Source organism: Mus musculus, chromosome X (genome assembly GCF_000001635.26).
Source record: "Mus musculus strain C57BL/6J chromosome X, GRCm38.p6 C57BL/6J".
Taxonomy (NCBI): Eukaryota; Metazoa; Chordata; class Mammalia; order Rodentia; family Muridae; genus Mus; species Mus musculus.
The window spans coordinates 51,534,137-51,550,401 of NC_000086.7; the positions used below are offsets into that span (position 1 = coordinate 51,534,137).

Sequence of the window (16,265 nt, forward strand, 5' to 3'; positions counted from 1 at the left end):
AATCAGGAAAGAACCACTGACCACTGACTTAAAATGCTGATGGAATTTGCCATGGGTGTTCATAGTCTTGAAGACATTACACATATTTCTCATATTTTTCATGATGGAAATGGGGGCCTAACCCCTCGGTTATGAGAAAATGAACAGAAATAGCAGAAAAGCATTCCCAAATCCAACCAAACACTCTGTCCGTGGTTCTCCATCTTAGCTACTTGAACTCAGATCTCTTTTCAGATTAAATAAGTGAGGACCTCCAAGGGAGGACTGACAGTACAGCCAGGGTAGACAGTATCATTCTCATACATAGAAAACAGGCAAGCACAGAGTCTGGAAGGCGGATCAAGGAATGTGCCCTCTGTTAGCTCATGGGCACCAAACACACTACTAAAGAAACCTACATTTGGGAGGTTCCTTTAGTGCAAAGGGAAGGACTGGAGTAGTGGTAAAATGATGCAATTATTTTAATTAAAAATAAATTAAATTTATAAAGAAGAAAAGCCTCTTACAGGAGGGGCTTGTGGACTGATGGCAATAAATGGTTGATGGGGAGATATGTTGTTTTCTATATGTTATCTATTTTCTATAGATAATGATAAGCTGCCTAGGCTTCAGTAAACAGCCCCTTACCCATGCCCATTCTTGAAAACATAATTAAGCTCATTAGGTGAAAGAAAGGACGTGGAAGTAGGGGGAAGCCTTGTTAGAAAGAAGAGATTCCGTGGGAAAGGGGAGGGGATAACGGAGTGGGTGGAGATAATTAAAACTAGTTATATAAAAGTATAAAACTGGGAGAGGTCCTTGGTTTGTGAAGGCTTGATAGATGCCCCAGTGTAGGGGAACTGAGGGTGGGAAGGTGGGAGTGGGTGGGTGCATGGAGTAACACCCGCATAGAAGCATGAGGAGGGGGGATGGGATAGAGGGTTTCGGGTGGGGGGAGAGAACCTGGAAAGGAGATAACATTTGAAAAGTAAATAAAGAAAATATCCAATAAAAATGTATAAAACTGTTAAAGAATATAAATAAATAAATAAATAAATAAATAAATAAATAAGACACAGAGGCTGGGGATGCAACACAGTTGTTAAGAGTATTTTCCTAGAATGCATGAAACCCTGGATTTGAACTCTAGGACCACATACACCAGGCATGGCGGCTCAGAATTTCAAGGTTTTGGGGGACTACATGAGACTTGTCTCAAAAGAAAAAGCAAAGAAAGAATCCCACAAATGACCAGATGGCATTTGAAATCTCTGCATAATAGACTCAACCGCCCACTGGTGCCAGACACTGCTTTGGGTAAGCTCTCTAGAATCTGTCTTTTACCACCCCACGCCACCTCTCCCATAATTCAGTTCACAGCGATGGCCCCAAGTCACTCCAGATTGCTGGCCTGTTGTAATAGTTCCTGCACTCTAGTTTAGCTTTTCAATATTTGATATAAACCTTTTCATTCCGTTACACTTTGCAATTTCAAAACGGCATTTGAGTCTTCTCAACTTCATTGAGGCAAAGGAAGATGATTAAATGTTCTATCAAAGTCAAGTGTTACTGTGTAGTTTTCAACATAACTCCGATAGAGGCCTGGCATCTCCATCACACAAGACTTCAGGCTGATGCTGAAGTCCAAGGGTGGCCCTTGGAAGTGTTCAGAAGACAAAAGTGTAGATAACTGAAGCATGAAATTGCTTTGAAATGATGAAGCAAAGGTACATTCTTCATCCCAATCAAATCTTCTGTGGAAAATAGTAACAACAGGTCTACTTGATGCCCTTGAAATGTAATCTCCAGCATCGTTTTTTACACCTTGGTCTCCTGTTGTACATGTCACACTATAATGTAGCCCATGTGCCTCTCAATCACTCACAAAATACATCATCATCATCATCACAACATTTGGATAACAATTACTAAGATGAACATTGAATTAAGAGGAAGGACAACCATACCCCCCAAACACCCACTGTTCAAATAGCTAATGATAGAAAGCAACGTTTAGGACAGCTCAGCTCCGAAGGAAGGAAGGTTTCAACTTCTCCCTGATGTGGAATCTTTTCCTTTTCGTGGAGACCAGGATATTTAGCTTACACCCTAATGACTGTATGGTTATAATGTTGTGCACATGAAATGCAGCAAGTAACAGAGTTTGAGCTAGAACTGAAGAAATGCCACTGTGCTGTGCCCATTCCATTCACAGATCTGTTCTTGACCAGTTATGATGGCTGTGCTCAAAGTTTATAACAGCAGAGACAAGAAAAGCAATCTCTTGATGCCTCAGTTTTCTCATCTATGCATTGGTTCATAGTATTTTCTATCTCATGAGTCTGTGCTGGGGCTTCAATGAGAAAGCATAAAGCATGCACTTTGAACACTGGCAGCCATCAGGACTCTGTTAGTTAGCTGTAAAATGCAGGTTGAATTTAACGATCCTCAGCCTTCCTCCACCTCTACATCTCTGTTCAAACTTACATGATGTACAGGCCCTCTATCACATGCTGAGGTTGAAACAACAATCTGTATGAGAATTCTCAGAGCCAATATACTAGTTTTTACAGCCAAATCCTGAAAATGTGCCATTACTGGGGGATGAGGGATTCAAAGTTGCTAAGGTTTCACACTTGGTATTTTCTTGCTCAGGAATATCAGGAGTCTCGGGAGCTGCTGCTATGCCTATCTTACCAGTCCTCCTCATCTTCAAAGGTACCACTTTAATCCCTATTAGTCTCTTCCTTCTTTCAGGTTATTTTTCTTCTTGATTTCTATTAATGTATTACTCTTCTTGTCCTACCTACATGGATGGAAATGTTGTTTCCACCAGGGCTCTCTCCTCAGTGTTGCCAGTCTTAGCTCCCAAGTATCTTTATAGCTCCACTTGAACATTTCATTCTATAACAGGCCAGAGACCCCTGAAATAAGATGTTGCTGAATCTAGTTTTCACTTTTCATAGCATGGACCATGATCAAAAGGATGTGCTATGAAGCTCTTTTTAATAAACTGAGGATATACTTATCCATCCATCCATCCATCCATCCATCCATTTATTTAGCCATTCAAGACATGCCTATTTAGTCATGAAACTAACTATATCAGATCTGGAATAAGCACTGAGGACTCAGTATTTGGCACTTTTCCCTGACGCTTGCAAAATGATTCTTTCCAGCCAAGAATGAATCAAGAAAGTACACACTAAAAGTATTTGGTGCTAAAAGTAGCAGTTCTCTGGGTACTGAGGGCAGTAAGGGTGTCTGGAAGTGGTTTAAACTCAACATTTTACATTGACTTTTAAAATTCTGTTAAAATAGTTGCTAACTGCTCCACAGAAAATCTAATGGCAAGCGCGGTTTACCATTAGAACTATGTCTATGTTCAAAGACGTGGAATGATGACTACCATCTGTCATTACACAGCATTTTGATATGAGAACATGGCCCATTTTGAGATAATCTTTATCTTTACCATCATTTACATACACAATAGCTACTTTTTCATGAATAAGTAAGTATTTTTTAGTTGAAACATAAAGACATTGCTTTCTGGCATGAACTTCTAGCATACTGCTCATAATTTTTATTGCAATGTGATAATATATGGTTATTGATGGGATTTTTAATAAAACAATTTATTTTTATTAGTAATAATTAAAAGACACCATCTGAAATGGTTAACATGGCCTATACATGTAACTCCAGCATTTAGGAGGCTGTGGCAGAGTTTTGGCCCTTAGTTTGAGCTACATAATGAGATTCAGCTTCAACAAATAAAAACAAGTCTTAGTTAGCACCCAGTTTACAAGAGTATGTTCTTTTTCATGCTTCAAAATAATATTTTCTTACTTTGGAATGAAGTCAAAAGCTGGAAGTAGTTTGGGGTAGGAGAGCATTCAAAATGTTTGTCTTTTTTTAAAAAAAAATATGTCCAAAGGGGGTCTAATGAAAAACATGTCCAACTCAGTGTTTTAAGTTGAACATATTAAATGAGGGTTAAAAGCATCTACTCCTTTTTCTTTTCAAATTGACAATTTTCTATATAAAAAAAAACCACAAAACTGTTTTGTGGCAGCTGTTCTCATTAATAGAATTACTGCATTCTCATAGATGACCAAATTCCAGGATCTCAATCCCACAAGGCAATAGCTTGATTGAGGCTTTGCCAAGACCCTGGAAAATGAAAATGGGAAGAAAGGCATGAAAGGTGCATAGCATCCGCTCCCACGGACAGTCAGGTGTGTACAGAAACACACAGCGTTAAGTCAATAGTTCTGTAGCCATAGCATCAGTTCTTTAATGGGAGTACTTCATCCTGGGTATTAGAACTAAACAGGGATCTGCAAGTTGGGCGGGGAGAAACCTGAGGCAGGGAAATTTGCTGAGATTTTGGTAATGTATGGACCCCTCATGTACACAAAGTCAGCCAGAGGGCATTGTTATATAATACCATAAATAGAAATAGGTAAGGTTAATCAATTTAAAATAAATTTAATTTCATGATCTTCCTGCCTCAGCTTCCATGCTGAGATTATATACCCAGGTGCAACTTACTCACTTGAAGTGTACAATTCAATATTTTAAACACATGTTAGTATGAATCTGTATAAACATTACTGCCATCAATTTGAAATTTCAAAGGCCTCCAAAGAAAATCTAAAATCTCAGCTATCTTCTAATATTGTTTGTTATCATCTGACAGCCTTCAGTCTGCCATTTTTTCCTATAAATTTTCCTATTCTGATACCTCATATCAATGGCACTAAACACTCATACTGGGCTTTGATAACGATAGTGCCTACATGCCTCATCTACGCATTACCATGTATTGTTATCTGTTTCTCCGTTAATAATAATCTATTACATATATGTGTCACATACACATGTCTACACATACTCTACAGTGGAAGGTTGTTTCAACCTTTGGGTTTTTAGGGTGCAGATGCTGAGCACTCAGCTAAGACTCAAAACCAGGTCTGCAGTAACTCAAAGAGAATCCCTTGTAATGTTTCTGAGACACAGAGACTGCAATCCAAATCAGCTTGTCTTTAGCGTGCCAATTGCTATGCTAGATGGCAGTCTCCTAAGAAAAGACATGATATGTTCACCTTCAGGTGAAAAGATGCTGAAAGGAAGATTAAGACGGTATTTCTGGGCTTGAGCTACTACCTAGCATACACAAGGCCTTTGTTCAATCCCTGTACCACCAAAGAGCTTTGCTCAGCTACATCTCCCCTGTTCATCCTTCATCTTGGCTGGTCTGCCAAGGAGTTGGGATCAAGAACACATGTACTTGGGGCAGGTGTCAGCCTAAATATTGGCTTAACCTGGACTTCCTACATTCTGTGATGTATGGTAAGCTGGGTATAGTGTAGAGATGCCAAATAAAAAAGTTTGGTATCTTACAATTAAACATTTTGCACGGTAAGTACTCTGTAAGAATCTATGCTTTCAATAATGTGCCATGGGAGAAGCCCAAGAGAAAGCTAAGGAAAAGCAGTCTAATTCTGACTCGGTTCTTGTTAACTTCTTCCTTTTGGAATTTCAACTACTTAATTAAAATCCTGGAAATGCATTTGATTCTTTCTTGACAAGACCATATGTGCCCGTTTTGCCAGATTATAGTAAAATAGATATTCCGTGCCATGTTTCAACATTCTGCCATTTGTAAAATTAGCAATTTCGGGGAAGCAAGAATCTACTTGCTGTTTTGCTGGATCAGCACCTCATTTGGTCAGCTTGCCTATGCTGTGAGTAGAATTAAAGAATGCACAAGTTTGTCTCTAGATAAATGAATTTGAATGCAAAATAGATGCAAAGCTGTGTCTTGAGAGACAGGGTTCATTTAAATCTCAAACTAGTTCTCATATCAAAAACGTAGCACTTGAGCTTGGATGAAAGCTTCCTTCTGCTCTGGAAATGGGCTTTGATAATGAGAAAGCCTGTCCACCACCATGGAGGCCAGTGACAATTTTCTTTCATCAAAAGGATAATGTCAATTATGTGACTCTCTGTACTTAACTTTCTCATAATCATTTCCGTGTATGTGGAGCATTAACATTTTGAAATATTTTCACATCCTTTCAGTTCACTTTTTTTTTTTTACAACAATCAGGCAATGGTTAATGGGAAGGGTTTATTCCAGTCAAATGTACAGATGCCAGGTTGCAATTAAGTGACTTGTTCACAGTCACAAACCTCAGGTTTCAAGAGCTAACAGTGATATCAGTTAAGATACACTTAGCCCTTTTCACTGCCTCTTAAGGCAGTGTTGGGGGCCGTTATAAGATTAGCATTCTGCCTGGGGGGGGGGAGGGGCGCTGGTGTCTTGTGTTCTTTAATCTCACTTCTGGATTGCAGTCCTAGTCTGATACTCCCAAAAAACTTACAGGCAGTGGAAGGAGGCCAAAAGAAATTTATACAAGATTTATAGGAAAGGCAAAAGGTCTCAGTTAAACTGATAAAAACAGAATTCTGTCCTCAACTTTTTTCCATCCCTTCCCTGGCTCAGGTCACTGCTTCTTCCCACTTCTGGAAATTTTTGAGGGAAGTGGATGACACATAGAATTTTCTGCTGGTGTTCAATGTCACCACTGTGTCTTTGCCTGTCTTCAGCTGCATTAATGGTGGTTGAAGTAATATGGTCTAGCTGGAAGCATCCCTTTTAAGAGACCCATGTGTCCTCACTTCCAAAGTTGCTCAGCCAGATCTGCCTGGCTGCACAGGATATATAGCTACTGTGCTCAAAGCCTTTCCCTGGAGAAAGTATGATCCTTTTGTCGAATTTGCTAGCATCTTTTCTTGCTTGCTGGGATTTCTAAATAGTAGGTATAGAATAAGGGTTTCAAAGGCAGAGAGATCTATAATCAGGCTTCCTAGCTGGCTATCTTTATCAGTATACATATAAGTGTCTGCTTTTCCATTAGTAACAGGGGGATAATATCCTCTGCTCACAGCGTCTGGGAGGATGAGAAGAGATGATGCACGGAAAGTATTATATACTACTCTCAATATATTCGCAAAGCTAAATAACATTTCTGGAACAGAAAGATACTTAGGGTCAAGTGTGAGGAAGTACTGAGAGTCCTCTCCATGTTTTTCTTCTGCTGGGCAGAAATAGCTTGTCTAGAGATCTGCCAATCACATCTAACTCATTTCTGTCCTTATGAAAGCTAGTTAACTATGACTATTCCACCATCCAAGGTACCAACTCCCTACCACTACCTAGATACCATTCATTTCTTGCTCTTTTCATTTTGTTTCACTTGCTGGCTCCATGGCTGTAGCTGGCCTAGGGTTTGTCTAAGTGCCCACTGTATGTTTTCAATGAAAAGGAATGACTGTGTCCTAGATGCATTGAAAACGGCAATCACGGAGGGACTGATAAATTTCCTGGGAGGGTTTTCTAAGGAGCTTTCACTTGTACTACAAGTGCCCATCATGCAAAATGTAATGCTCAGCTTGGAGCAGCAGTGTGGCTTTGAAATAAACAAAGGTCCATTCAGAGAATGGGCCTTAACTGAGGCTTCTTCAGAGGCGTCTAGCCAGATGGTCATTATTATAATCCACAGGAGTTCTGTGGCAAGTGGATCCCTGGGCTCTAACAAGTACTTTTTTTTTAACTGCTCCTCTCACTTTAAGGTACAGATGCAGGCCCATCCATGGAGCAAAGGCAACAGAGCTGTTAAGGTCTATGAAAGGGACAAGAGATGGAAGGATCTCGTGGAGCCAATTACTCTCTATTTTGTCAGCAGGAGAGAAAGCACTGCCACACTTTCTTTTAAAAACCAAGAGCTTAATATAAAGGGCCAAAATGATAGATAGAAAGGGGAAATTAGGACATAGGTGAAGGAGTGGATTGGTAAACACACTGTATTGTATTCTATGAGTGAGAAAAGGCCTAATTAGCCCACTTGGATGTCCTTTGGAAATGGACTCTGGGAAATTAAATACACCCAGCCTGAAGATAGGTGTTGGGTTCAATTCAAAGGAATAAAACTTAGTCCAGTTCCAAGAAATCTCTTCTTGTTGAGTACTAAAAGGACAGAAAGACTCAATTAATCTTTCACGTCTTTTACTGTGATTGCAACAGGTACTTAATGCATGGAGAAAGCCATGTAATCGGTGCAAAAAACATGCTAAGCCTAAGTCATAGGGTGGGAAGTCATAATGCCAAGACCCTTACAGTTCCAAGTCAGATGAAGGCTGAAGCCTTCAGGCTGCCTAGCTGCAGAGTGATTACCTTAGCATCCTATAAAAGTGCTTGCCAAGAACACCATCATTGCTGGAATTCTGGGCTCTCAAGCCTGTCTGAAATTTGACAAGGTTTATGGAATTCCATTTAAGACCAAACTGTATAAAAGTGCATCCATTATTTTGAGATTCTGAGTGAAATAGGAATGTAGACCTAATTTCGTCTCTCTACTGATCATTATGGAATATGTATACTTGTGTGTGCACATGTCTGCATTACGAGAGAGTGGGGATATGTGAAAAGAGGCAAGCTTTTATTATTACACAGAAAAATAAATTACCTGATCCCTGGATTGAATTCCAATTGATTATCCAAAAGAAAAGGCTCAGAAGAGAAAGGCCATAAGCCACAGAGACAAAAGAAATAAAATGGGAAGCCGATTCACACGAGAGAGGGCTCCCTTCCCTTCAGAATAGCCCAGACACTCACCTTAACGTTGAATGACCAGAGAACGCATTGCCTAGGTGTGTGGAATGACGGAACTGAGAAGGGAACCTTACATGAAGCATCGCAGGGGAAATCCAAGGTTCCATCAGCTTCAAAAAGAATGTAAACATTAAGACTGAGATACTTAACTACCACCCATCTTTCCTGACTAGGGAATTAAGGTCAGAAAGTAACTGGCTTCCTCAGTCTGACTCTCACCTTGGATACTTGTCTGCACAAATCATTACTTGTTCCACATTGTGTATGCTGTCTCTTTTATAAGTCATAGTTTTTACCATTTTGCTCTTTTTTTTTTGATTGCCTTTGTATTTTGAAGGTGCAATTATTTGTATATTATGGATTCGGCCTTCACAGCATATTGATGTGCTCCTGTATTGTCTTGTCTGTTCCACTTTTATTTTTTATTTTTTGGAACTCTGGAAGCATCACAAAACCTATCATTAGTCATTTTAGAGAGAGGAAAGAAAATCAGTGGACCACTACAAAACATATCTTTTGAGCTAACACTATAAAAATTTTGCTTATTTAAAAGGCAAGTGTTTAGCTTTCGGCTAGTGTAAAGTCCAAAGTGAACAGGCCTCTTATTCTCCCCATGGAGTTTTGACTATGCCCCAGGCACCCACAATCCTCAAGCACTCAGGGGACAGAGTTGCCACCACAGAGATGACGGTTGCATAATTACCTGGTCACTGCTTATCTTTCTTAGCTGACTGTGATCTTCTCAAGGGTGAGATTCCCCCCCCCCCAGAGCCTGGCAAGTGGCTTGACCTTGAGTAAGTGCTTAGTAAATGTTTGTTGAATAAACCATGAGAGTAGCTTCATCCCATGCTACAGAGTTCTTGCAAGCAAGCCTGTTAGAGCAGGCACTAGACTAGGAGCAATGTGTGCCCTTCATGTTAGGAACCTTTTGATTTTTTTCAAGTGGTCTACCAGAAACAAACAAACAAAAAAACAAACAAAAAAACAAACAAAACAAGGTGCCAGATTGAGTTTACACTGTGAATGTGATATGAAGCCAAGGGCAAAAATTTAAAGGACATCAACCCCATTAACAAAAAGTGGGTTTCAAGGTCTCAAGAGTCATTGCAGAAAAACTGTTGGGATCAATGTTGCTGAAAAGGCTTATCTGACTGAAAGGTTCCCTAAATAGACAGATGACATGTGATAGAATAGGCCAGTGTTATCCCAGGAGAGTCCACAAATCTTGCCATCTTTCCCTGGAGTCATTTTCAGAGCCAGTGTGCCATGGAACCCTGTGCCCTCTTTCATCTGTGAGCTGTTGCCTGCCCCTCTGCCACTGACTGCTTCTAAGAGCAGTACACACACCACGCTCTTCATCTGCTTTGCACAAACCGCAGGAGACTTCACAGATGATGAGATGAGAATGTTTGTGAGATTCCCCGGTGCAGTTGAGAAGTCCTCGAGAAACACTGCTTTCAATGTCTCTTTAAATACCATAGGAAAGAATGTTCTCTTTATAGCACGGTAAGTTTAAGGTGAGCAAGCACAAAAAGGAGGACCCATTCTCAAAAAACCTGGAACCTTCCTGGACCAATACTATAGATCGTCTCATTTCCATCTCCTCTGTTGTCTGCAGCTTCTCATGTTTAAGAAGCATACGCTCTTCAGCACCACAGCCCTCCTGTTATGAATACAGGCCCAAAATTACAGGCTGCAAGTCCAGTCCCATCACCACAGGGAGCAATGTCCCCCCAAACATTCAAACCCCACAAAAAGAAAGGCTTCACACACTTGGGACATTTGTAGCATTTCTTCCTGACTACTGATTCTGTTCTCCCCACCCCCACCCCACCAAGGGATAATTCTAGCATCCCTTGACACAAAAGTTTGACTTATAGAAATAAACATCCAAAAAGAACTCCATGGTTACAGTCTCCTATTTTCTTGCTCAGCCCCATTTGCAGCAAATTCTACCCCCTTTCCTTTGTGCTCAATCCTTTGACATTCTTTGATTAGTTTCATTGCCTTAGAAGTTGAATGTTGATTGTGATTATGAAACAAAGTATACAAAAATAGTAGCTTTTTTTTTTAATTTGAAGAGGGGACTTGGCAAGATCTTAAACTTTCAATAGACAGAGCCTTTCAACCAGAGGGTTTTAGGACAAAATAGCTACCTCTGTTATTCTTCCTTTTGCTCAACTGAGAACCAAGAGTAAAATGGCCTTGATTTTGCATGATCTTTGCATGTGGTAAATTTTTACTGTCCCAGAGAACTCCTACTGTCTGCACTTCAGGATATAGCAATGCTAAGCTCACAGAATGGCTTTATACTTACATGGAAATATTAAACCTGTGCCTCCTCAGAGGAAATGAAACAAAAAAATGGCTGGAAGATGCTCTATGGTACCATTCTAGCAAGTAAAACATCCCATTGGTATTTTTCTTTCATAGATACCTAAGGGATCCAATTAAATATATGGATTTTTAAATTGATAACAAGAAATGATCCATCAGAGAGAAATACATGAAGAGATGTTTTTACTCTCTAGAGTTACTATTAATGTTAAATTCTAAGATAGCTGGTGGGGATTTTATAGAGACTTAAGGGGATTTATAGACTTTAATTGGGACCTGTTTGGGATGAATATAATTAATATTGCTTGTATTTCAAAATAGCTGCATAAAATACAATTAGAAAAACAAATTCACTGATACTGTGTGCATGTGCATGTCCGTGTGTGTGCGTGTCTGTGTGTGTGTGCCTATGTGTCTGTGCAAAGTTAGTGAGGAGGATGGGTATAGCTATACACATTACTAGAGAAAACTACCATGAGTTTGATCTATTTAATGGAAAACTCAACAAGAGGAGAAAAATTAAAACCTTGCTAAAGCAATGAGAGCCATTTATGTAAAATGCTCATTGGTTTTTGCCGAAAATCCAGGCAGCACAATGATGGTAACTTAATCCTAACAGGTTTGTGCCACATTTCCGCGCCAGTAGTTCAAATTTTCCTCAATGAGAAGGCCTCATGTACCTTTTGGTACCTGGACCTCATTGTCTGTGGTCTGTTCACACAGCAGAATTGCTGCCTGTTTTCTCTCTGACTTCACAGATGAAGGGGCAACTGGGATATAGTAGCACTTTGCCAGGAAAAGAAATCTTCCTTCCAAAATAAATTTAAAGATTAAAAAAAAAATAGAGCTCAACAGCTTTACTATATAGATACTCATTGCTAAACTTTTACTAACATTTTCTTCAGCATTCAGCAGTAACAGGTGGAAAATTCACTCGGGGCATGTATACCAAAAGAATAACAAGATACACCAGAAAGCTACCTCTACCTCTGACTTCTTATCTTTTATGTTAACAAAATACAAACTGAGCGACTATGTTTTAGTCTGGTCTTATAAAAGTCTCAGTCTCAAGAATAATGGCTCCAGATCTAAACTAGGGTGGCCAGGACTAGAATTACAGAAGGGCCAATGAGTAGAGAAAAACCATCCACAGGGTGGAAAGGGACTCTCTCCATTCACTAGAGTCATCAAGCAATATTTGAAGCTGCCCAGAGTATACTGTCCTATTATTGAACTTGCTCACCTAACTCCCCTCCTTCCCTCCCTCCCTCCCTCCCTCCCTCCCTCCCTCCCTCCCTCCCTCCCTCCCTCCCTCCCTCCCTTGGAAGGAGAATGCCAATCACTTCATGAAGAATGACTTTACTACCATCATGAGAAGGAAAGCAGGTTAAATGGGCATTCAAGTGAAGTCAGGAAGGGCTCATGGCTGGTCCTGCCCTGTTATGGATGTTCTGTTTCTTCTAGGCCCTGATGTTCTCTAGTAGGTTTGCTAAGAAGCCAGTGTCTTGTCTTAATTTTCCCTTCCCTACCATGGAAATCTTCTTTCTGCACTTAAGCTTTTCTAGTCTCCTAGGAGATGTCTCCTTTCTACCCAGCTTCATATTATACCTATATCTCTAGCTCTGCCACATCTGCAAGGTACCACCTAGTGGGCACACTCCCAAAAAAATGGCCAGCAGAAGTTTCCAGCTATGATAGAAAGAGTATCAGATGTAATGGCAGAAAACTATTCCCAGAGCTGCCAGTTGGCTGTTTCAGAGCAGTGACCCCTCCCCAAGCCTCAGCTTCCCCACCTATTACATTCACATGAAGAGCAATTCAAGCCAGACATAGTGTCACACACCTATAATCCCAGAGCTCAGGAGCCTGAATCAGAGGATCATGTGCATTAAGACAGTCTGAACTATAGCATTTGATGCCTTAAAATGCAATGACAAAAGAGTAATCCAGCTCACAAAATTATCAGTGGTATTAAATGAAATAATGTTTGTGTATAATTTGCAAAATCCTTGCACAAATTACTTACTCAAAACATGATATCTTTCACTAAAAAAAATACGGAAAACAGAAAGGTCTTTTGGGCAACTACACAACTGTTACTATACGAACACAAACACCAAACTATTTTTCTTATTAAATCAAAATTACATTGACAATTTGAATATTAAAATCTAGAGTTTTCTAGAGCCACAGAACTTATGGGTAGTCTCTATATAGTAAGGGAATTTGTTGCTAACTTACAGTATGTAGTCCAACTCCCCAACAATGGTCAGCAGCAGCTGTGAATGGAAGTCCAAGGATCTAGCAGTTGCTCAGTCCCACAAGGCAAGCAGGAGAGGAAGAGAGAATCTTCCTTCTTCCAATGTCCTTATGTAGGTCTCCAGCAGAAGGTGTGGCCCAGATTAAAGGAGTGTACCACCACACCTAGATCTGGGACTTTCTTTGTCCCAAATGACCTTGAATTCAGAGATCTCCTGGCCTTAGTCTCCTGGGATTCATAGCCACTATACTTTAAGATCTCCATACCAAGATCTAGGTCGGAAACTTGTATCTCCCAGCCTCAAGATCTGGATCACAGGTTGAGCCTTCCAATTATGGACTGTAGCTCATTCCAGATATAGTCAAGTTGACAACCAGGAAAAGACATTACAAAAATCAATAGTGAACTAAAATAATTGACTTCATTTATACCTTTAATAATGTGCCCCATTATGGAAGTATAGTGCTAATAAATAAATATGTCAGAAGGACTGTTGACACAGTTTTCTTATTCAAGCTCTGTTTCTGAGTTTGGGGGGTCTAAACAATTCTTTTGAGAGTTGTCAAAATGTAAGTACAGTGGCAATGGCTTATTTCCCCCTATCTACCATATTCATTCATACTATCTACAAGTTGAACCTGTGCCTATCCCTATACACCACACACCATCTAGCCCAGAAGTTGGAAGCCACAGATGTTTTCTCGGAATGATCCTGGCTGAAGTCTCATAGTATATGATGCAATTCCTACAAAATAGTAATATAGAGCATTTAAAAAATGTTGAGATAGGCAGATTTTTACAGTAGATTCAAATCAGACCTAAATGGAATTCTATCACTACAGATCACTACAGTGTACAAATTAAACTCAGCTACATAACATTATCAGTTGCTACTGTCCCCATCAGGTACTTAGTGGGCTTGCCATGAGACACAAAAAAGAAAGCAAACTAGATGCAGCAGTATACTCCTCTAATTCTAGACTTGCTTGGCTGAAGTGAGAGATTGGGTCATATAGTGAAATGATATCAAAGGAAGAGGAAGAGGAAGAGGAAGAGGAAGAGGAAGAGGAAGAGGAAGAGGAAGAGGAAGAGGAAGAGGAAGAGGAAGAAAGGGAATCTGCAGTACAAGCTCAGGGATCTACATATCTAGTACACTTGGGGTATTAGGTTTAGATACATGGGATCACCTTTGGTCTTTGTTGGTATTTGTTATTTTTATGAACTGCTTATGTAGGCAGAATTACAGAGCATAACTCAGGAAAATCAAAGTTTAAAGTATGCATCACCTCAATAGTCTTACAAGTTTGGAACCCAAAAGTATAGCATGTAAAGAGACGGGGAGATGTCAGAGGGTCTGGGACTTTACCAAGATCAGCTTTCCTGGATGTCCCATTCTTCCCTTTGCTCCCACTGACAGTTTTCCTAGCCTCATTCTCTTCACTGACAGAGAAACAAGACTATCTGCAAAAGCTCAGCTACACAAACATTCTTCAAAGAGGCCACAATCTTCCTTAGCCCATGGACACCTAAGCCTACTGAACAAACATTCCATTAGAATCAAGGTCCAAAAGGAAGATGAATGTGAAGACCACAACTAGGGTTAACAGCCCCTAGATAAGAAACATTCCTACCTCTCCCCAGCCCGCTCTGTCTCTCTCTCTCTCTCTCTCTCTCTCTCTCTTTCTCTCTCTCTCTCTCTCTGTCTCTCTCTCTCTGTCTCTCTCTCTCTCTCTGTCTCTCTCTCTCTCTGTCTCTCTCTGTCTCTCTCTGTCTCTCTCTGTCTCTCTCTGTCTCTGTCTCTCTCTCTCTCTCTCTCTCTCTCTCTCTCTCTCTCTCTCTCTCTCTGTGTGTGTGTGTCTATGTAGCCGTACATATTGTAAAGCATATGAAATTTAATACTTCACTGGTATTCAAATCTAGTTCCAGTACACTAACCCCCACAGAAGGCCATCTTGGCTGAATAAATTGAATGAACTTGTTTATTGTGCAATATTTTGCCTCCAAACAGGATATTGTATCTACATCAGCAAGGCGATATTAATATGTGTATCATGCCTGCACATCTCCAAGGCTCCTTCCAATCTTGATATTCTAAGATTTTATACTTATCCACAGAAATTGCCTTGGGGGGAAGAGCAGGGTGTTATGATGATATTTGCTAAGATGAGACTTTGCCTCTGTGTGCCACATTGGGAACCAGCTCCTTATATTCCCAGTGTACCTAAGAGAAATTCAATCTACCTTCCAACAAGAAATTAATCATTCTTTCTCTCCTCCACATTGCAAAGGCAATGATGGGAAAAAGTCAAACAAGCGAACCTATAAACTCATACAACAAGAGTTGTCCCTTTTTCTAAATTCTGTTTGATTCTTCAAAGATACAAAGAGAAGTCTTTGCTAAAAGTGCCACAATAGCCTCATGTCATTTATCTTACAAGGACTCATGCAATTTCTTCCCTTATAAATCACTCCACATAGAAACATGCTCATACGGGGTTTGGGGAGGCCACTGATGATAACCTGAAGGTCATTTCTGAACTATCATTCTATTGATGTTCTTAGAAGTTAGTCAAATGCCCTGGAGCTGGGGGTCATTACGATTGTAAATACTTAAGCTTTCAAGATCATACCATCCCAATCAACATGACCTGATCCTGTGATTGTAGAGTGAAAAAAAAAACACTGACATACACAAATGAATGAGTGTGCTATGTATCAATAATGCCTTATGTATAGAACCTAAATGTTCAATTTCATAAAATCTCCCCACAAAGTAGCATACCTCTTTTGATTTTGTTTCAAGTTTCTAAAACTGTGAAAAACATCAGTTCGCAGTCAATGCTAGATTTTACCTGTAAGTTATCTTGAGCCAATTCTTGAGCTAGAATAGCAATGTATAGACAGCATCTTGTACACTTCCTCATGGGTGGAAATAATCACAATTGCAATGCCATTTGAGTTCATGATAGATGCTCAGTGTTAGGCTAACTTCAGTGGGCTGTCTTA

At 40.0% G+C, this 16,265-nt stretch overlaps 1 protein-coding gene across 7 annotated transcripts in view; it reads right to left on the reverse strand.

The window, feature by feature from the left end:
- The window catches only part of Hs6st2 (heparan sulfate 6-O-sulfotransferase 2), a 295,069-nt gene that overhangs the window by 147,500 nt on the left and 131,304 nt on the right, over positions 1-16,265 (reverse strand). The gene's annotated exons all lie outside the window — the stretch shown is intronic.